A 24,552-nucleotide genomic window follows, 5' to 3' on the forward strand; every position below is an offset into this window, starting at 1 on the left:
GGTTATTCCGGAAAACTTATCTAGGGTAAAAACTAGATTTAATTTTTAAAAGATCAAATATTTTCATAAAGATCCAATTTCCTTAATGGATCTAAATTTTTATAGTCATGTGGAACTGTAAACCATATCGTTACTACCATTGTTTATACCGCCGTATAGAAATCACTGATGTACAAAGTGTGAAGAATAAAGAAGTGATTCTAGTATTTCAAGACGATATTGCTTGAGGACAAGCAACGCTCAAGTGTGGGAATATTTGATAATGCTAAAAATGAACATATATTTCATAGCATTATTCCTCAAGAAAGACAAGCTTTTAGTTGCAATTGTTCTATTTACAAGTGATATTCGTTTAAAAAATAAAAGGTGAAGACAAAAGACAGATTCGACGAATTGAAGACGCAAACGACCAAAAAGCTCAAAAGTACAAAAGACAATCAAAGAGGTTCCAATTATTGATAAGAAACGTCTCGAAATTACAAGAGTACAAGATTCAAAAAGCAAAGTACAAAATATAAAATTGTACGCAAGGACGTTCGAAAATCCGGAACCGGGACCAGAGTCAACTCTTAACGCTCGACGCAACGGACTAAAAATTACAAGTTAACTATGTATATAAATATAATATAATATATAATTAATTATATTAATTATATATATTATATTTATAAATAAAAACCGTCGGCAGAGAAAGACTCCAAAGCTGTGAGCTGTAATTTCATTCTCCGCGACTCGCGGAGTTTGAAGGCCAAAATGGCCGCGAGTCGCGGAGCCCCAAAATGAAAAACTGCCTATAAAGCCAACCGAATTCTGATCGCAAATCATCATCTTTTTCTTCTTCTCCTCATACGTAAAATATATATATATATTTATAATTTATATTTTAATTTTAATTATAATTCTAATAATAAGGGTATGTTAGCGAATATTGTAAGGGTGTAAGTCGAAATTCTGTCCGTGTAACGCTACGCTATTTTTAATCATTGTAAGTTATGTTCAAACTTTTTATATTAATGTCTCGTAGCTAAGTTATTATTATGCTTATTTAACACGAAGTAATCATGATGTTGGGCTAATTACTAAAATTGGGTAATTGGGCTTTGTACCATAATTGGGGTTTGGACAAAAGAACGACACTTGTGGAAATTAGACTATGGGCTATTAATGGGCTTTATATTTGTTTAACTAAATGATAGTTTGTTAATGTTAATATAAAAATTTACAATTGGGCGTCCCTATAAATTACCATATACACTCAATCGGACACGATGGGCGGGGTATTTATATGTACGAATAATCGTTCATTTAACCGGACACGGAAATGGATTAATAGTTAATAAACTTGTTGAAACAGGGGTGAATTACATTCAAGGGTAATTGGTGTAATTGTTAACAAAGTAGTAAAACCTTGGTTTACACGCAGTCGATAACCTGGTGTATTCATTAAACAAAGTATTAAAACCTTGTTACAATTCGAATCCCCAATTAGTTGTAATATTTAACTTCGGGTATAAGAATAATTTGATGAGGACACTCGCACTTTATATTTATGACTGATGGACTGTTATGGACAAAAACCAGACGGACATATTAAATAATCCAGGACAAAGGACAATTAACCCATGGGCATAAAACTAAAATCAACACGTCAAACATCATGATTACGGAAGTTTAAATAAGCATAATTCTTTTATTTCATATTTAATTTCCTTTATTTTATATTTAATTGCACTTCTAATTATCGCATTTTTATTGTTATTGTATTTAATTGCACTTTTAATTATCGTACTTTTTAATTATCGCAAGTTTATTTTATCGCACTTTTATTATTCGCAATTTCATTATCGTTATTTACTTTACGCTTAAAATTAAGTCTTGTATTTATTTATTATTTTACATTTGGTTTTAACTGCGACTAAAGTTTTAAAATCGACAAACCGGTCATTAAACGGTAAAAACCCCCTTTATAATAATAATATTACTTATATATATATATATATTTGTATTTTTATAAAAGTAAACTAATATAGCGTTGAGCTTTGTTTAAAAAAAGATTCCCTGTGGAACGAACCGGACTTACTAAAAACTACACTACTGTACGATTAGGTACACTGCCTATAAGTGTTGTAGCAAGGTTTAAGTATATCCATTCTCTAAATAAATAAATATCTTGTATAAAATTGTATCGTATTTAATAGTGTTTCGTTGTAAACTTCAATAGTATTTTATACCCCTTAGCTTTGACATCAGTCGACTAGGGTTTAATTATCACTAATTAAAAACAAGTCCCTTAAGTTGCAAAAATTAAAATTAAAAGGGGTGGGGATGGGGCAATCGGCCGAATGGCCCATGGCAGGTATTCCCGGGCTCGTATTTTGCAAAATCGCGTACTCGTGGCTCGTTTCATGTGTCGTCTAGACGTACCGAAGGCCCAGAACGCTAAACCGATCGTTAAAACGCAACCTAACGTTTAATTTATTAAAAACCCAATAATTAAATATTTTTTTAAAAGTTAATAATTATTAAAATAATTATTAAAATAAACGCGAGCGTTTCGTTGATCAAAAGTAGTTATCCAAAACTGTATTGTTTTTATCGTATTTCTTTATCTGAAATATTTATTCGAATTAATACTAACCCATATTAAGTATCGTAACCCTCCAAGGATCAAGTATGTATTTATTACACATAAACTCACAAAAGTCAAGTAATCTCCGTTAAATAAACTAACAGAAGGTTAACGGAAGTGACGGAAAAAGCAGGGTTGTTACATTACCCACCCGTTATTGAAAATTTCGTCCCAAAATTTTAGTGAACGTCAGCTGAAGTAGTTCCCTCCGAAAACAGCTGCGGGTACTTTTGCCTCATTTGGTCTTCACGCTCCCACGTGAATTCTGGTCCCCTTCTCGCTGCCCACCGAACTTTAACGATAGGAATTCTGCTTTGCTTCAACTGTTTGACCTCACGGCCCAAGACTTGGACAGGATCTTCAATGAAATGAAGTTTGTCGTCGATACGCAGTTCCTCCAAAGGGATAATCAAATTTTCATCGGCTAAGCACTTCTTCAGGTTGGATACATGAAAAACATCGTGTATACCACTGAGTGTTTATGGCGGTTCCAATCTGTAAGCCGCTGGTCTGACTCTTTCAGTTATCTCGAACAGTCCAACATATCTAGGACTCAATTTACCGTGTTTCCCGAGCCGTATAACACCCTTCCAAGGTGGTACTTTAAGCATAACTTTGTCACCAACTTGGAATTCTATATCCTTTCGTCTAACATCAGTGTAACCCTTTTGACGACTCTGAGCCGTTCTCAATCATTCCTGAATCTGTAAGACTTTCTCCGTTGTCTCCTGAATAATCTCTGGACCTGTAAACTGACTATCCCCCAATTCGCCCCAACATACGGGAGATCTACACTTCCTTCCGTACAATGCTTCGAAAGGTGCAGCTTTAATGCTCGCATGGTAGCTATTATAGTATGAGATCTCATATAGGGGTAAGTACTTATCCCATCCATTTCTGAAATCAATGACACATGCTCGCAACATGCCTTCAAAAGTTTGAATAGTTCGTTCGCTTTGGCCGTCTGTCTGGGGGTGATATGCTGTACTCATATCTAAACGGGTCCCCATTGCTTTCTGTAATGACTGCCAAAATCTGGAAGTGAATCTGCTGTCGCGATCGGATATAATAAATATAGGCACTCCATGCCTAGAGACGACTTCCTTAATGTAAACTTGAGCCAACTTCTCCATTTTATCAGTTTTTCTTATCGGTAAGAAGTGTGCAGACTTAGTGAGACGATCCATGATGAAGTCCATTGTAATACCTTCACATTTCCACTAGGGAATTTCTGGTTGAGTTAATAACCCTGATAGCTTCTGATGTTCAGCCTTGACTTTAGCGAAAGTCAAGCACTTTCTGACATAGGTAGCAATGTCAGCTTTCAAATTTGGCCACCAATAAAACTCCTTCAAATCTTGGTACAATTTATCTGATCCCGGATGAATTGAATATCTTGACTTGTGTGCTTCCTATAACACTAGTTCTCTCAATCCACCAAACTTTGGTACCCAAATTTGATTAGCAAGATAACGTGTTCCATTCTCCTTGATGTCAAATTTCTTATCCATCCCTTCAACAGCGACGTTTTCTTGTTTCACGATTTCCCGTTGTGCTTCGCGAATCTGTGATGTGAGATTCGTACGGACAACTATGTTAAGCGCTTTAACCCTGAGGGGTTTCTCTCGCACTTTTCTGCTTAAAGCATCCACCACAACATTCGCTTTGCCCAGATGGTATTGAAGTTCGCAGTTATAATCGTTAAGTAGTTCCATCCAGCGTCGTTGTATCATGTTGAGCTGTTTCTGATCAAATATGTGCTGTAAGCTCTTGTGGTCGGTGAAGATAGTAAACGTGGTTCCATACAGGTAGTGTCTCCACATTTTAAGTGTAAAGTCAACAGCTCCTAGTTCAAGGTCGTGCGTAGTGTAGTTTTGCTCATGAATCTTTAACTGATGCGATCCATAAGCAATAACTTTATTTCGTTGCATAAGCACGCAACCCATTCCTTGACGTGAGGCATCACAATAAACAACAAAATCTTCACTTCCCTCGGGTAGAGACAATATCGGTGCAGTTGTTAACTTCTCCTTCAACAACTGAAGTGCAGTTTCTTACAGTTCTGACCACTCATACTTATTGTCTTTATGAGTCAACGCGGTTGATGGTCGGACAATCTTAGAGAATCCTTCGATGAATCTCCGGTAGTAACCAGCTAAACCCAAAAATTTTCGGATCTAAGTTGGCATCTTTGGGGTTTCCCAATTCTTAACTGACTCAATCTTTGCTGGATCGACCTGTATTCTATTGGACCCTACAACATGTCCAAGGAATTGTATCTCTGGTAACCAAAAGTCACACTTAGAGAACCTTGCATACAACTGCTCTTTTCTAAGCATGGTCAATATTGAATGTAGATATTGTTCGTGCTCTTCCTTGTTCTTGGAGTACACCAATATATCATCAATAAACATAATGACGGATTTATCTAGGTATGGCTTACACACACGGTTCATGAGATCCATGAACACTGCTGGTGTGTTCGTCAAACCAAACGGCATCACTGTAAACTCATAATGTCCATAACGTGTTCTAGACGCCGTCTTCGGGACATCAGCTTCTTTGACTCTCAATTGGTGATACCTGGATCTCAAATCAATCTTCGAATAATAACTAGATCCCTGTAATTGATCGAATAAGTCATCAATCCTCGGTAGTGGGTACCGATTCTTGATTGTCAACTTGTTCAACTCTCTATAGTCAATACATAATCTCATCGATCCATCCTTCTTCTTAACAAACAAGACCGGAGCTCCAACTCGGAAATTCATGGCTATGTGACCCACCTTCTAGTACTTGTCACAAATTAGGGCATTACAACCCTGATGTTCCTCACCATGAGAAGCTCTTGTAGATCTAAAGGTGCAAGTTTGTATATTGTATGAGTAACGGGTGCAGCTGCTGGCAGCAAATCAATCTGAAATTCGACTTCACGGTGGGGTGGACGTGTAACCTCAGGGCAATCTCTAATAGTCGGGAAATATTTGGGTCTCTTAAATGTCAATTCACTTTTACTCACATGTGCCAGAGTTGTGAGACATTCTCATCTCATGTACTTCTGGACCTTCGAGTAATTAGTGTAACATGATAGTGTACTGATCTCCTCTCCGCACACCATTATCATCAGTGAAAGGAATTCGAACAACCTTCTGGTCGTAGCTGCCTTGGTTGTATCGTCAGATAACCAGTTTTTTTCAACCACGAGGTTAAAACTTCTCAGTTTAATAGTTTTATAGAGTACACGTTGTCTAAGGAAGGTACAGGGTTATAAACGTTGTGGCCAAATTCTCTAGCGTTAAAGCTTCTATCAGCACCGGTGTTGACAGCGTATATACGCATTATGGTTGATGAGTGAGAACAATTTCGTGACGAATTTCATGGAAAATGAAAGTGAACAAGGTGTAATGGCAACTCAAACAAAATCTGATATTCAATCGAAAAGGGTTGGTACAAACTACTAGACGTGTGTCTCGCAGGAAACAGATGAAGTGTAGTTCGCGTCGATGTGTTCAAAGTTGGTCGGTAACGTTTGTGGGTATAATGAAAATGACTGATAATGCTAAAAAGGAACATATATTTAGTATCAATATCCTTCCAATATGTAAAGCTTTTAATTACTATTATTCTATTTTTATGTAATAATCGTTTAAATAAATAAGTGCGAAGACAAAAGAAGAAAATGACGATTTGAAGAAGCAAACGACCAAAAAGCTAAAAAGTACAAAGTAAAATCCAAGTGGTTCAAATTATTGATGAGAAACGCCTAAAAATGACAAGAGTACAAGCCGTGAACGTAAAGTACAAGATATTAAATCGTACGAAAAGGCGTTCGAAAATCCGGAACCGAGACATGAACCAACTTTCAATGCACGACGCAACGGACCTAAAATTACAAGTCAACTATGCACACAAATATAATATAATATATAATTAATTATGTAAATTATATATATATATATATTATATTTATATATTATAAAAATAAACGTCGGCAGCCTAGGATCCAATTTGTGTGAGCTGGAATGTGAACCTCCGCATTCGCGGAGCTGTGAAGCACAAAAGCTCCGCACTCGCGGAGCTGTACATTTCAAAGTGGGCCTATAAAAGCTCGCGAATTCTGCTCGATGAACCATCCCTTTTTCTTTCTTTCTATCTACGTAAAATATATATATATTTATATTTATAATTTTAATTTTAATTTAAGTTAATAATAATAAGGTTATAGTGGCGAATGTTTTAAGTTTGTAAGTCGAAACTCTGTCCGTGTAACGCTACGCTATTAATAATCACTGTAAGCTATGTTCTTCCTTTTTAATTTAATGTCTCGTAACTAAGTTACTATTATGCTTATTTAAATCGAAGTAATCGTGATGTTGGGCTAAATATTAAGATGGGGTTATTGGATTTTGTACCATAATTCGGGTTTGGACAAAAGACCGACACCTGTGGACATTGGACTATGACTATTAATAGATGGGGGGTATTGTCTAAATGAGCGACAACTCATTGGAATCTATCGAACCTATCTTCAAATTAGTTAATCTAATAATTATTAAAATAATTACGAATGTCCTATTTAGTGACGTTTATACGACATCCTTTACAATCATTTAATTAATTATTCGGGTTGGGTAATTGATTATTCAAACTGATCAATTGGATAAATTAATATTCATATCTCATTAAAACAGGACTGGATTACATACAACGATAACCTGGTGTAATTGTTAACAAAGTATTAAAACCTTGGATTGCACGCAGTCGATAACCTGGTGTATTCATTAAACTAAGTATTAAAACCTTGTTACAGTTCGAATCCCCAATTAGTTGGAATATTTGACTTCGGGTATAAGATTAATTTGACAAGGACACTCGCACTTTATATTTATGACCGATGGACAGTTATGGACAAAAACTGTATGGACATATGGAATAAACCAGGACAACGGACAATTAACCCATGATAATAAATTAAAATCAACACGTCGAACATCATGATTACGGAAGTTTAAATAAGCATAATACTTTTATTTCATATTTCATCGTACTTTTATTTACTGTCATTTTATTACTCACAATTTTATATATCGCATTTTATTTATCGTTATTTATTTTACGCACTTTGATTATTGTCATTTATCTTTACACCTAAAAATATAAAATCGACAAACCGGTCATTAAACGGTAAAACCTCCTTTTTATAATAATAATAATACTACCTATATATAATTATATATATTTATATAAATATAGTTGTATAAAAAGATAGTACATTTTCAATTAGCTCCCTGTGGAACGAACCGGACTTACTAAAAACTACACTACTCTACGATTAGGTACACTGCCCATAAGTGTTGTAGCAAGGTTTAGGTATATCCATTCTTTAAATAAATAAATAACTTGTGTAAAATTGTATCGTATTTAATATTATTTCGTAGTAAAATAATAACTATTACGTACCCCCTCGCTATAACATCAAGTTTTTGGCGTCGCTGCCGGGGACGCCGAAGCAAAACGCTATATTTTTGTAAACTATATTTTTGTAAAAATATATTATTTCGTATTTCGTAAAAATATTTTGTATTTATAATAAGTGTTAAAAACATTAAAAAGAAAAATATATATATATATATCTATTTAAGTGTTCAAGTAAAAAAAAAAGAAAATATATTTTTATATAATTTATATAAAGTATAAAAGTATTTTTTTTAGTTCTTAAAAACATAAGTTTACTTTAATAAATATTACTTATATTAATTTTGTAAAGATTATAAAGTAAAAAAAAAACCGACCTTAATAGTTTGGGCCTGCAGCTCGTTTGAATCTGCATCCTCCGCACTCGAGAAGTTTTTGGGCAGCAGTCCTCCGCACTCGCGGAGCTGCCTGACATGCCTGAACCTCAGACTGCATTAATTACGTTTTAGGGTTTAATTTAATTATTATTTTTATTAATTAATCTAATTAGGGTTTATATTTAATATTAATAAGTCATAGTTTAATTAAAGTTGTATTTTAAGTTTTAAGTGTTAATTAGTTTTATAAATACTTTTATACAATAATAAAAATACTATTTTTATAAAAATTGTATTTTCATAACTTTAAGTATTATTTCTATATTTCGTATCTTTTTAATCGTTTATTCGTAATATTTATATTTTTCGCTCGTAATTAGTTTAAGTTATAGTTTTTGCCGTAGTTATTTTTATACTTTTAGATTTTTAGGATTTGCCGTAAAATCCCTTAAGTACTTTTTCTTTACACTAAAATTTAGGCGCTTTAGAATTTTACGACGTCGTTTATCGTTTTAGTATTTAATAAAATTTAGTGCCTAATTAAGATATTGCCGTTTTGGATATAGAATTTCTTTTAAGTTTTAATACCTTTAGACAACTTTTAATATTTAATTTTTAGAATTTTAAGTTTCGACGCGTTACTTTCTTATTTTATTTTTTAATTTTTTATTTTTCGACGTTTTTCGACGCTACTCTTTTTCTTTCTTATTTCTCGCCGCTCTAGTTTTTAGGACTTAGAATTTTCTCTATTTCTTCTCTAATAATTCAAAACGAAAAATTATTTTAAGCGGTTAAATTGATAGACATCCAAATTTTCTGCTTCGTAGTAATAGTTGGATTTGTTAGTGGCTGAGTTGTGAGCTTCCGATTTAAAGGGTTCTGGCTCCCTGCTACATCTTTTGGCTATTCGAAACGTGGGCAAAAGCAGAAAAGTCTATTAATTTGATAACTTATATAATTTTTCTGTCTTTTTATAATTAATAGGATATTCTATGAATGCACCGAGCAAAACGTTCACCACCTTTCATACGTTCACGACCTGTAACTCGATCAAGACATCTAGCCAATATTGTCGCCGTTGATTTTTCTTTAGAATCATCATCAAGTCGACCAAGTAATCCAATTCAAATTTTCGATAATCCATTTTTTGTACCCAACCTCACAATTGAGAATTCGAAGGATATTCAAGGACAATTCAGAGATCCTGAACCACTAATCATTCCTCCTGAACCACAAATCACTCATCCAGAGATTGTCGAGGAAGAAACCATTAAATCAGAATCTTCTAGTGATTCAGATTCAACAAATCTAATCATGGAAAATCAAGAACCTCTAAGTATGGAAGACTGAATGAGAGCTACACGCACGGGCCAAGGTCACGCCATTATTAAGCCAGATGTTAATGCACCAGATTATGAAATCAAAGGACAAATCCTACACATGGTAACTAACCAATGCCAATTTAGTGGTACGCCAAAAGAAGATCCAAATGAACATCTTCGTACCTTTAATAGGATTTGTACACTATTCAAAATCCGAGAAGTTGAGGATGAACAGATATATCTCATGTTATTTCCCTGGACTTTAAAGGGAGAAGCCAAAGAGTGGTTAGAATCGTTACCTGAAGGGGCGATTGATATATGGGATGTTTTAGTTGAAAAATTTCTTAAACAATTCTTTCCGGCATCTAAAGCCGTGAGACTTCAAGGAGAAATAGTTACGTTCACACAAAAGCCAAATGAAACTCTATATGAGGCGTGGACAAGATTTGGAAAATTGTTGAGAGGATGTCCACAACATGGTTTAGACACTTATCAAATAGTACAAATATTCTACCAAGGTGTCAACGTTGCTACACGAAAAGACATCGACACAGCAGCTGGTGGTTCCATTATGAAGAAAACTGCAATCGAAGCTCACAAAATCATTGATAACACAGCTTCCCACTCGCAGGAGTGGCACCAGGAAAAAGATATTTTTCGTTCATCTAAAGCGGCTAGAGCCGATTCTAGCCATGACTTTGATTCCGTTTCCGCAAAAATAGATGATTTAGAAAGACGAATGGAAAAGATGACTAAAGATATTCACACAATACGAATTAGTTGTGAGCAATGCAGTGGACCACATTTAACGAAAGATTGTCACATTGAGCAAACAATGGAACAACGTAAGAATGTTTCCTACATGAACCAAAGGCCGGGAAATAATTATCAAAATAATTATCAACCGCTAAGGCCAAACTTCAATCGAAATCAAAACATTCTTTACAATCCAAATGCACCCAACAATAACTCGTACAACCAACAAGGTCCAAATAAACAACCAACTCAAAACAATATTTTCAATCAACAAAGACCTAGCTTGTATAAACCATCACAACAAACCGAAGAGAAAAATCCAAATCTGGAAGAAATGATGGCAAAGCTAATGGAATCTCAAACACAATTCATTACATCTCAAACCTAAACGAATGAGAGGTTTGATCAGTCATTAAGAACTCAACAAGCTTCCATTTTGAATCTAGAAAAACACGTAGGTACTCTTGCTAGCTTGATGAGTGAGAGGGAACAAGGAAAGCTACCGAGTAATACTGAAGTAAATCCTCGGAATGAGAATGTTAATATGGTGTCAACAAATTCTGAAAAACCATCATCAGAAGATGGGAAGGTTTTAGATGTGAGTAACAATGAAGAAGTTAAGCCACCACCACCACCCGAGTATGTAAAGCCAGTGGTGGCACCATACAGACCACCCATCCCGTTTCCAAGAAAAGGAGTTGAGTATGAGCAAGTAATAGGTAATAAAGTTTGTGATACCTCTGGAAAGAAGAAGAAGAATAAGAAAGTGCAAGAAACAAAAATCGTAAAAGTAAACCCGGTAAAGACAGATCCACCAAAACCTCCACCAAGGTTGGGTGATCCGGGTGAATTTATTGTTCCTTGTCTACTTAGTGATTGTGTCATGTATGATGCACTAGCAGATTTAGGTACGAGTGTGAGTGTTATGCCTCTTTCATTATATAATAGATTAGGAGTAGGTGAGTTAAGTCCAACGAAAATGAGTGTTTGACTCTTTGATCAAACCATTAGGCACCCAGTTGGAATTGCTGACAACCTACCCGTTCAAGTGGGTAATTTAACGTTTCTAGTCGAATTTGTTGTTATTGACATAGAAGAGGACTCAAACATTCCTTTAATTTTAGGTCGACCATTCTTAGCGTCCACCGAGGCGTTTATTGATGTAAGAAAGGGTAGAATGACACTTAGTGATGGTGAAAAATTGATCACCTTTGTGAGTCAAAAGTCTAAATCTCCACCAACCAAAACCGTTGAACCAGTAAAAACGATCGATGAGAAGTACATTGTTTTACAAACTTCAACGGTAGTGCTTAACAATAATAAAACGCCTAAGTGTGGGGAAGATGAAGTAACACCTAATGATGACTTGATAACAAAGAACCCCGTTGTTGATGCGGAATTAAATGACCCCGTAATTAACAGTTCAATGAAGAAACTTATTAAACGGATTCGCGATGCTAGAACCAAGGGGAACTTTAAGTTATGTAACCGATTAGTATCCAATCTATCGCCCAAAGAAAAGGCGAAACTAGTTGAATTTGTGGATATTATACAAGAATCCGACCAATGGCTTAAAGCAAAAGTCACATATATGCAAGTTGATTATGGTCCAAGAGAAATTGACAATGAAGTTAATCACAATTTCGACACCACAGCTACCTAAGAGTGGGGAGAATCAAATGTTCTAAAAATAAAATGCTGTCTAGAGTTAGTTGTTCTGTTCTCGTGTAGTTCCGAGAATGAAATCCGATTGGTCTTTTCCGCTAGCAGACACTAAAGAACTAGTTTTCTCCCCCCATTCTAATTTTGTTTTTTTGTTTTATAGGTTTAATATTAAATTTATATGCATTTTTAAATTTAAGTTTTGTGTGATTTTAAAAAAAAAAATTTACTTTATTTCATTAAGTTTTAAAAATGATTTCTAAAATTCATCGTAAGTTGAAGACTACGTCATAGAACCGAAATTTCTTTACCCGATGGCGGGGCAAAAAATTTTATTATCATTATTTTAATATTATTGATCTAAAGTATACCAAAAAAAAATTCAAAAAACCCAAAAATCTTTGCTTTTAAAACAATCGCTTTAAAAACGACAAATTTTAAATTTTGTCGAGGGACGGACTAGGTAAACATACCGAAACTACCTAAAGTAAAAGGAAACAAAATTTTAAAAATTATTCATTTAAATTGTTTTAATAAATAAAGGTTTTATATAAAAAAATATATATTTATATATATATTATATATATGTTTGTAGTTTATCTTATGTACAAAACAGGATAAAACAGCGCATTTTCAAAGATTGACATTAAAGTTCAGCAAAAGCTACTAATTTTAACGACAAGACGTAAAATATCAAATGTGATATAAAACAATATGTTTGCAAACTCGGTATTTTTAATCATTTTTCTACACTAATCACCCTCATGAATTTAAATTTTTACTGATTTCTTGCAAATGAGGGCATTGCAAGATCTCAAATGTGAGGAAGGGTTATAAATTCTCTCGGGTTTACACTTAGTTTAATTGCCAATTTTTGTGAAAATTTGAAAAATTTTCAACTAAATGAATTCAAAATCATGTTTATACATATTTATGAACGATAAAACTAGGTTATAATACCGAAATTATTGTTACCTCGGAGAGAACATAAATGGAGAAACAACCCAAAATGCTTGAATTCATTTAAAATGGAATAAAGGAGAATAAAAAGGCAAAGAAAATAATAAATAAAAGCTAAGTGTGGGAAGAATTTACCAAGTTCTTCAAAACATATATCACATATTTGTACAAGATTATTGCAGGTACTTTTGCTTTGGACTAAACTAATCAGTTTTACCCGAATTACTGTAATGCAATTGAAAGAAAGATGGATCTACACGATGAATTAATTCCATCATTAAAAGGAAGTAAAGTCTTCCGAAAAAGACACGCGCTTCTTGATTTAGGTCAGGAAGTTGTCGTCCAGACCAGCTGTAGGTTGACGAAAAATCTTGAAAAGTCATCTCTAAAATCAGCAGAAAATCCACGGACCTCAGCATCAAAAAGGGTCGCCAAGTGGTCAGACTTATCCTAACCATGAGAGGATTTATCTCGTAAAATGGGGAGGGCGCCGTGCAAATTAGCTTGATAAGACTAATGAATCAGACCCCCAGAAAGGATAATCTTCTTAAAGATTAAAAATCAGCATTTAAGCCTGATATTACTCAATCCTTGAGATTGACTTTAAAGATTGAGAATTACAAACTCATTGAATTCGATGATATCTAAACTCGAGCTTGAACGAGAAAATATTTTGATAAAATTAAAACCGATTTGTTTTCTGAAAAACCATTTTCAATGCGTTCATTACCATTGAACGTAAAATCCTAAGAATTCACGGAATTCATTAGGTCACCTGAACCAAATCAGGTGTCAACAGTAAGAACGGTGGTTGCATAGCATGGTCGAAGACAGGACCTTGTGCCAGACCGAAAAATTATAGGGTGATCTTTACTATTGCTCCTACAAAGGATAGTAATTGCATCCGACACGATATGTACCATAATCAAAAGCATGTCAATTAACATTTGCCTTAACAGTTGCTTGTTCAATGCTTTCTTTTACAACCGGACGGTAGTTTATCGAAAGGTAATATACGGAACAAGTAAATTGGACGTGTTGCTTTCCTAATACAAGGTTAGCAAGTGGGAGACACAAAACCATAAGTTTTGAGCTAAACTTTTCAAATCTGAAACCCACAAAACCCATAAAAATATTTTGCAAACACCGGTGAAGGGTTATTCCGGAAAACTTTTCTAGGGTAAAAGCTAGAATGAATTTTCAAAAGATCAAATGTTTTCATAAAGATCCAATTTCCTTAAAGGATCTACATTTTCATAGTCATGTGGGACTGTAAACCACATTGTTACTATCATTGTTTATACCGCCGTATTAAAATCACTGATGTATAAAGTGTGAGAATAAAAAAGTGATTCGAGTGAAGTGTGATTTAATTTCAAGTTCTGTATTGCTTGAGGACAAGCAATGTTCAAGTGTGGGGATATTTGATAATGCTAAAAAGGAACATATATTTAGTATCAATATCCTTCCAATATGTAAATCTTTTAGTTAATATTATTCTATTTTTATGTAATAATCGTTTAAATAAATAAGTGCGAAGACAAAAGAAGAAAACGACGATTTGAAGAAGCAAACGACCAAAAAGCTAAAAAGTACAAAGTACAATCCAAGTGGTTCAAATTATTGATGAGAAACGCCTAAAAATGACAAGAGTACAAGCCGTGAAACGTAAAGTACAAGATATTAAATCGTACGAAAAGGCGTTCGAAAATCCGGAACCGAGACATGAACCAACTTTCAATGCACAACGCAACGGACCTAAAATTACAAGTCAACTATGCACATAAATATAATATAATATATAATTAATTATGTAAATTATATATATATATATATATATATATATATATATATATATATATATATATATATATATATATATATTATTTATATATTATAAAAATAAACGTCGGCAGCCTAGGATCCAATTTGTGTGAGCTGGAATGCGAACCTCTGCACTCGCGGAGCTGTGAAGCACAAAAGCTCCGCACTCGCGGAGCTGTACAGTTCAAAGTGGGCCTATAAAAGCTCGCGAATTCTGCTCGATGAACCATCCCTTTTTCTTTTTTTTCTATCTACGTAAAATATATATATTTATATTTATAATTTTAATTTTAATTTTAATTTAAGTTAATAATAATAAGGTTATAGTGGTGAATGTTTTAAGTTTGTAAGTCGAAACTCTGTCCGTGTAACGCTACGCTATTAATAATCACTGTAAGCTATGTTCTTCCTTTTTAATTTAATGTCTCGTAACTAAGTTATTATTATGCTTATTTAAATCGAAGTAATCGTGATGTTGGGCTAAATATTAAGATGGGGTTATTGAATTTTGTACCATAATTCGGGTTTGGACAAAAGACCGACACTTGTGGACATTGGACTATGACTATTAATAGATTGGGGTATTGTCTAAATGAGCGACAACTCATTGGAATCTGTCGAACCTATCTTCAAATTAGTTAATCTAATAATTATTAAAATAATTACGAATGTCCTATTTAGTGAAATTTTTATACGACATCCTTTACAATCATTTAATTAATTATTCGAGTTGGGTAATTGATTATTCAAACTGATCAATTGGATAAATTAATATTCATATCTCATTAAAACATGAGTGGATTACATACAACGATAATTGGTGTAATTGTTAACAAAGTATTAAAACCTTAGATTGCACGCAGTCGATAACCTGGTGTATTCATTAAACTAAGTATTAAAACCTTGTTACAGTTCGAATCCCCAATTAGTTGGAATATTTGACTTCGGGTATAAGATTAATTTGACGAGGACACTCGCACTTTATATTTATGACCGATGGACCGTTATGGACAAAAACCATATGGACATATCGAATAAACCAGGACAACGGACAATTAACCCATGATAATAAATTAAAATCAACACGTCGAACATCATGATTACGGAAGTTTAAATAAGCATAATACTTTTATTTCATATTTCATCGTACATTTATTTACCGTCATTTTATTACTCGCAATTTTATATATCGCATTTTATTTATCGTTATTTATTTTACGCACTTTAATTATTGTCATTTATCTTTACACCTAAAAATTTAAAATCGACAAACCGGTCATTAAACGATAAAACCCCCTTTTTATAATAATAATAATACTACCTATATATAATTATATATATTTATGTAAATATAGTTGTATAAACATATAGTACGTTTTCAATTAGCTCCCTGTGGTACGAACTGGACTTACTAAAAAGTACACTACTCTACGATTAGGTACACTGCCTATAAGTATTGTAGCAAGGTTTAGGTATATCCATTCTTTAAATAAATAAATAACTTGTGTAAAATTGTATCGTATTTAATATTATTTCGTATTAAAATAATAACTATTACGTACCCCTCGCTATAACATCAATGACTGCCACTTAAGAAAAGTGTGTTAGAACATAATGAGAAAGGATACGGTGACAAGTAGTACTTACTAGTAGCAATGGGCGGTGGTGTTAGCGTTAAGTAGCGATGAGTTGTGATAAGCAGTGATGATAGTAGTGACGTATAAGTTGTTAGATAGCATGCTCACATCATAAGTATATACACATGTATACCATTTGCACCCAATAAGGCATAATAGTTATCAGTCGGTAGACTCGTGTTGGGAAAAAAATCATGAACGGCGGGTGGCTGAATGATAGGTAAGTTGGAAATTGAGTAGACAATATCTACTACGTATTGTGCGGGTTGTCATCAGGAATTCCTCCTCTAAAGACGTATCAGAACTGAGTTGTGATGCACAGTAGCTAGTAGTGAAGCGTGAAGGTGTTAATAGTGATGGGTTGTACTTAGTAGTGGTAAGTAGTAACGAATAGTATTGAGTAGTAGCAAGTAGCAAGGGGTAGCAGTAAGTAGTATTTAGTAATGACAAGTAGTGAGAAGTATTGATCAGTCATGACTAGCAGTGGGAGGTGGCGTTGAGTAGTAGTTAGCAGCGATAAATAGTACTGAGTAGTGGTATGAGATTACCAATGTGTTCAAGTAGTGTCTTTGTAGTGACAAGTAGTGATCGGTGGTGACAGACAGTGTCGAGCAGTGACGAGTTTGGCGTGAATAGATGCTCCTTATAGGTTATAATAGTATTCGATTCGCACAATGTGAGTTTTTACTCGCATTTAAGATTATACGGTTTGTTTTCTAAACGTTGTTTATCCAAGTAACCTACTTGACTCGAACCTAATTCCTTATTTTGCGATATCGGAACTTCTCTATGAGTTACCGTAATGTAATCCCAGTCATTACATTACGCTATCTCACATTTCCATTCGACATCACTCCATAAGTTCAAGATGGCGAAATCAACTTAATTTAGTTAAATCTCGCGTCGCGTGTACGTATGTGATTTGTAGTATAGCGTTCAGTTCAAGTCCATATCATATGAGTATAAGGTGCATATGTACGTGATGTAATGTGTAGCCCTACATGTAGCATAGTGACACATACAGTGCAAGTATGGTGCATAAAAGTTGTCCAAGACATACGGCTATAGTCTAGACCCACTAATGTGCCCTACGGTTAAACACACTAATGTATCCTAGTTCCATATAGCCAAAGCTCTATACCATATATAACACCCCGTCAAAAATTCTTTTAACGGAATGCTAACTCTAGTCCCAGTGCTTGGCTTAACTTCTATGTAACAACAATATTTTACAGCGGAAGCAATTAATACCTGAGATTAAAACACGCAAAATGGGATCAACAATAATGTTGAGTGAATCTACAGGTTTTAGGTAAACAATACAGTATGTTCAAGAAATAATATTCCGAAAACGTTTATTAGTGGAAGACCACCAAAGTTTTATGTCAAAAGTTTGGATACAGCAATGTCAAGTGTTAACTGTTCGTAATCAGCGATGTCAAGTTCCAAATGTGTGACATCAAAATAGTTTCGTTTCATATACTTGTAAACATTACCATGCCTAGTTTTCAAATGTTTGTAAACCATAGTTTCAAGTAACGTATCATAGTATCTGAAAAACGGTTATTAGAAAAATAGTTTAAGTTCCTTGACCACGAGATTTTTCAAGTACAACTACAAGTTGCGAAACGTTTACATAATCTATAAGCACCTGAATACTAGCAATGACTAGAGTATAGAAACCACTACACTCTATTTACCCCATAAAATGTTATACACTTGTACGAGTGTATCCAATGTTCAAAGTAAATGCACCACAGTGAATAATGTAGGGTGAGATTGTCAACCTAACGGATCCGTCCATCTAAATTGTGCTTACCCGATGGTATTAAAAGTATTCAAGCTAAAGGATTTGTGTACAAACTCAATATGTATATATAGTACTCGTGTCAATATAAAAAGAATTTGAAAATGTAAGTACAACAGCGTGTATTCTCATCCTGAAAACATGTAGAAAGCAGGACTGTAGACTCACCTTAGAATAAAGCTCGAATTAAAAAGTGGACAAATAATTTGTACGGATTATAGCCGAGTAATGCAACCTAAGTATACATATTTAGGTTGGTAAATAATATGTCCTAAACAAATTTGGTTTCATAGTATAAGTTGTCTTATTGCTCGACTCGACGCGTTTCAAAGTAGAAGTCAACATACAGTCACCTAGTTCATGCAAGTCAAACAAAGTCAACCAAAAGTCAAACTTGGTCAAAGTAGTCAACTAAGGTCAACATCAGTAGGTTCATGTCAAATGTTGGTCAACATGTCAAACCTAAGTCAAACAACAAGTTTTAGATCATAACTGGTCAATTTCACAATTTCAGTTTATCGTCATGCATAAAGTTCTTGTACATGTAGCAAACTTAGCATATTATCTCATAGTACAAAATTCATGCAAACATGGAAAACTCCAGATCACAAGTATACTCAAAATCGATTTTGAAAAGTCTGGACAGGGTCTCATACGATGTTTAAAAGTCAAGAATCAGAAGGGGTAAATTTGTGGTTTGCCAAGTAAGTTTCTGACCGCGCACTGATCTCGTTTTGGCTATAGCCGGAGCTAGGGACATGCAATTGATACAAGATCAGTGGCCATGGTTCAAGGACAAGTCAAACTATCACATATAAAAATATGAGCAATTTTTTCCAACCAATTTGTACAGTTTATTCTTGCAAGTTGGATGTCCTGTTTTCAGCTAATTTCAGAATTTACACAATCTATGGCCCTAGTGTGCCCAATGCATAAGGTTTCAGAGATTGTAATTAACTAACCATATGTCACATATCAAGTCAAGATTAATTTTCAAGAAGCATTCATGCTAATTCATTAAACACAAACCACAAAATATAAAACATAGAGCAAGTTGCTGATTAGATCCTAGTTTAGCTAGTCACATTCGCACACGATTATTCGAAGATCTAGATACAATTAGACCATAATTTATATATAAAAAGTGAAGTACTTTTTGTACATTTCAGATATGCAAAGCTTTAAATCCAAAAGTTAACACATTTTAGCATACAAGGCTGTTTTCATGCAAGTGCTGTATAAATCCACTTTTTCACTAAATCAAGCATATATCAAGTTATACATAAGCAAATGACATGATATCCTAGTGTAACCTGAGTGTTTTTGAATTATCTATCCAATGTTATTGAATTCACAAACCAATTCGTGGTCTATCAAACCCGGATTTCTGATCAATCAACAAAAACACAACGTTAATTTCAAATTGACATAACTTGATCATTCGGAAACAAAATCAAGCGAATCCAAAGCCAAAAATTAATAGTTTTTCATGAGGAATCTGAATATCACATAATATCATGCATTTGAAAAATTAAAATTACTGTACACACAATAAACAAATTTGGTTTTCATATATAACGATCAAATCGGACAATTTATCGCATCTAACATTCATCAAACATCAAGACTTGAGCAATAGACAACCTAAATCATGAAACCTTAATAAAAATCTGTTTTTAAGAATTAGGGTTATGCAATTATACCTTTGATTGTAAAATTAAAGACACACACGCGTAGAGGACAACGAGAATTGCAACGTTCGTGTAGAAAGTTTAGGCTAAAAATTAAAATTGAGTGGTGGTGTGTGTGGGATGAAGGTCGACGAGCAGGCAGGGGAGGAAGAGAATAGCGACTGTAATTTTTAATTAGGGGATTATGAGTAGTTTAGGTTTACACTCTAATTTATATTAGGGTTTAATTATCACTAATTACAAACAAGTCCCTTAAGTTAAAAAAATTAAAATTAAAAGGGGTGGGGATGGGGCAATCGGCCGAATGGCCCATGGGAGGTATTCTCGGGCTCGTATTTTGCAAAAGCGCGTACTCGTGGCTCGCTTCATGTGTCGTTTAGACGTACCGAAGGCCTGAAACGCTAAACCGATCGTTAAAACGCAACCAAAGGTTTAATTTATTAAAAACCCAATAAATTAAATATTTTATTAAAAGTTAATAATTATTAAAATAAACCCGAGCGTTTCGTTGCTCAAAAGTAGTTATCAAAAACCGTATCGTTTTTATCATATTTCTTTATCTAAAATATTTATTCGAATTAATATTAACCCATATTAATTATCGTAACCCTCCAAGGATCAAGTATGTATTTATTACTCATAAACTCACAAAAGTTAAGTAATCACCGTTAAATAAACTAACAGAAAGTTAACGGAAGTGACGAAAAAAGCAGGGTTGTTACAGTATACTACACAAAAAAGTGATTGTTTATAACTACACAAATTGTGAAGGCGGATAATAGACCGATAAATAACAAGACTATCAACACATAATCTAACACTTTTACATTCACAAGACAAACTATATATGTATTATGTATTCGCTAATAAATATTCCGTAATAAAATATGCATGCATAGAGAATTGTAACATACATAGCAGTACATATTCAATATATAATACAGAGGATTTAAAATATCTAAGGTCAGTGATCTATTCTGATATTATGTATTCGCTAATAAATAATCCGTAAAAAAATATGCATGCATAGAGAATTGTAACATACATAGCAGTACATATTCAATATTTAAATACAGAGGATTTAAAATATCTAAGGTCAGTGATCTATTTTGATCTACATGTATATTTTCCAATTCCAATGGTGCAGACTAATGTTTAGTCTCGACCTATTTAATTTAATATTATGATTTAATGCTTTAAAACAACTACAGTTTTCAATCAATAGCCATATAAACAATTTAATAACCGTATGGTGATTTATCATGGACTGGAATCCAATCCAATTAAAACAATATAAAGCAGCCGTATAGTTCCTAGTGCGTTAATAATGAAAACAAATCTGTTTTAATAACTATCTCAGTTACGTATGGGAAAATAAATCTGTTTAAGTTTGTAGGAAATATGTATACGAAACTGAAAATAATATAAACATATCACAACTTATTAATAATAATTGGATTATAATATTCACACAAAAATAAATAGTCAGATCAAGAACGAAAAGATAGAACGATCTAACCGAATTGAAGGTTGAACTGGGCTTGTGTTTGACACAATTCCCTTAAACAGCTTCGACGTCTGTTCCCAGGGTACATCGGCTCGAAGCAGCGTACTGCCGAACTTGACCAATTTCCCGAAAGAAAATCGGAACGGGAAGACCTTTTTGCGGCTGAGAAGAAACTCTAATCATATAAGAATGCTTATATGATTTTTGGTGTATTTTTCTTTAAAGCCTAAGGCCTTTATTTATAGTGGAGACTATAGCCTTAGGTTTGTTCCCACAACCGATGTGGGACAAAATACTAAAACTTCTAGATTTTGTACCAAACTAGCAACTTTGAGATTCGATATCTCATTCACATTTAATCCGTTTTGGACACTCTATAACTCATTCTAAAGCCCTCGTCAAGGACTACAAAACTCACAAAATAGTTACTATTTGTTAGGACCCCGAAGTTGTATAGTGTTAATGTGAAACATGCTTAAATGAAGGTTCCTTAGAAGAGGGCTATATAAGGAACCTATGTAGTCCTAATTAGATAGCCATTGCATTGTAAACGAATTCTAGAAGCTGTGGAATGTAAATCTTATTGATTCTCTCTCATACCGAGTCTCCTTTATACATACCGAATCTCATTCTAACTTTTCTCTTCTTCTAATCTCAACATGATCTGACCTATCATTTGGTATCAGAGCTTCCAGGGAGTGATATTACATCACTAGATCGATCCAGAGATTGAAGATTACAGAATCTGAACACTCTCAGTATATTGAATCAGATTCGGTATATTCGAATCTGATAATCTGACGTTCAGATTCTTGTGATAAGTTCAGCGAAGGTGTATTAGGTTGATTAGAAAGAGTTTCGATCATCATTACAGCTTTTTAACATCAATTATGAAGAATCAAGTTGATTTTTAGAGTTCGTGGCTAAAACTCTCGGTATTGATCAATTCTAGCTTGATTCTGTATTTTAGTAAAGGTTTAAGGTTTCAGTACCGAACCACTTACCGAATCTGTTACAATACCGAACCACATACCGAATCTGACATCCTAGATTTGTGTAATACCAAATCCTTACTGAATCTACCTCAATTTCAAGATGTCTACTCAAGATATTTTGATCATTGGATCAGATTCCTCTCCTCCAGTGTTGTTTGATGGCAAGTACACTCAGTGGCTTCACTGTATCACTCAGTACATAGACTACAAGGGTGAGAAAGCAAAGTACATATGGGCTTCTCTGAGAGATGGTCCAGTTGTAGATTATCATCCGGATACTGGTATGCCAATTCCAGTCTATGAACTTTCTGGTGATAGACCTGAGAGAGCTCAGGGTGACATATAGGCAAAGAACTTTTTTATGCAAGCTATCCCGTATGAGTTGTTTGAAAATGTTGATAGCAACACCACAGCAAAAGATATATGGGAAGAGATCAAATGACAGCAAGAAGGTTATGACATGCCAGACGTTACTAAACTGAATAAGGCTCTGGGATTTTATGAAGATTTCAAGTAGGAACCTGATGAACCACTCAAGGATACCTACTGTCGTTTCAATGGTTTTCTCATTGAGTTGAAAAGGTGCAAAATTATAAAAGTAAATGCTGAAGTCAACATGAAGTTCCTCAAAAAACTTAATGTTGATTGGCTTCCTTATGGAATCACTATTCGATCTACCAAAGAGATTGACAAGATGACTATTCATGAGCTTGTTGGAGTTCTTATGCATTACCAACCTGAAGTGTCTAAAATTTAAGAAGGAAGGAAAGAGTTTTCTGCGGGCGATCCACTTGCCCTAATTGCTAAAAAGAAGAGCAAATCATTTACGACTTCCAAAAGCTTGTCCAAGAAAGTGCTTGTTGAAGAATCAACTGATTCTGAAGAGTTGAATCTTTCTGATGTTGATGACTCTCACCTTGAATTAGTTAAGATGGCAGCTGTAGTGACCCGAACTTTTCCATGTTTATATATATTAATTGAGATTGATATTTACATGATTAAATGTTTCCAACATGTTAAGAAATCAAACTTGTTAAGACTTGATTAATTGAAATAGGTTTCATATAGACAATTGACCACCCAAGTTGACCGGTGATTCACGAACGTTAAAACTTATAAAAACTATATGATGACATATATATGGTTATATATATAGTTAACATGATATTATGATAAGTAAACATATCATTAAGTATATTAACAATGAACTACATATGTAAAAACAAGACTACTAACTTAATGGTTTTGAAACGAGACATATATGTAACGATTATCGTTATAACGACATTTAATGTATATATATCATATTAAGAGATATTAGTACATCATAATATCATGATAATATAATAATTTAAAATCTCTTTTGATATTATAAACATTGGGTTAACAACATTTAACAAGATCGTTAACCTAAAGGTTTCAAAACAACATTTACATGTAACGACTAACGATGACTTAACGACTCAGTTAAAATGTATATACATGTAGTGTTTTAATATGTATTCATACACTTTTGAAAGACTTCAAGACACTTATCAAAATACTTCTACTTAACAAAAATGCTTACAATTACATCCTCGTTCAGTTTCATCAACAATTCTACTCGTATGCACCCGTATTCGTACTCGTACAATACACAGCTTTTAGATGTATGTACTATTGGTATATACACTCCAATGATCAGCTCTTAGCAGCCCATGTGAGTCACCTAACATATGTGGGAACCATCATTTGGCAACTAGCATGAAATATCTCATAAAATTACAAAAATATGAGTAATCATTCATGACTTATTTACATGAAAACAAAATTACATATCCTTTATATCTAATCCATACACCAACGACCAAAAACACCTAAAAACACTTTAATTCTTCAATTTTCTTCATCTAATTGATCTCTCTCAAGTTCTATCTTCAAGTTCTAAGTGTTCTTCATAAATTCCAAAAGTTCTAGTTTCATAAAATCAA

The sequence above is a fragment of the Rutidosis leptorrhynchoides genome, chromosome 11, assembly GCF_046630445.1.
Source record: "Rutidosis leptorrhynchoides isolate AG116_Rl617_1_P2 chromosome 11, CSIRO_AGI_Rlap_v1, whole genome shotgun sequence".
NCBI lineage: Eukaryota > Viridiplantae > Streptophyta > Magnoliopsida > Asterales > Asteraceae > Rutidosis > Rutidosis leptorrhynchoides.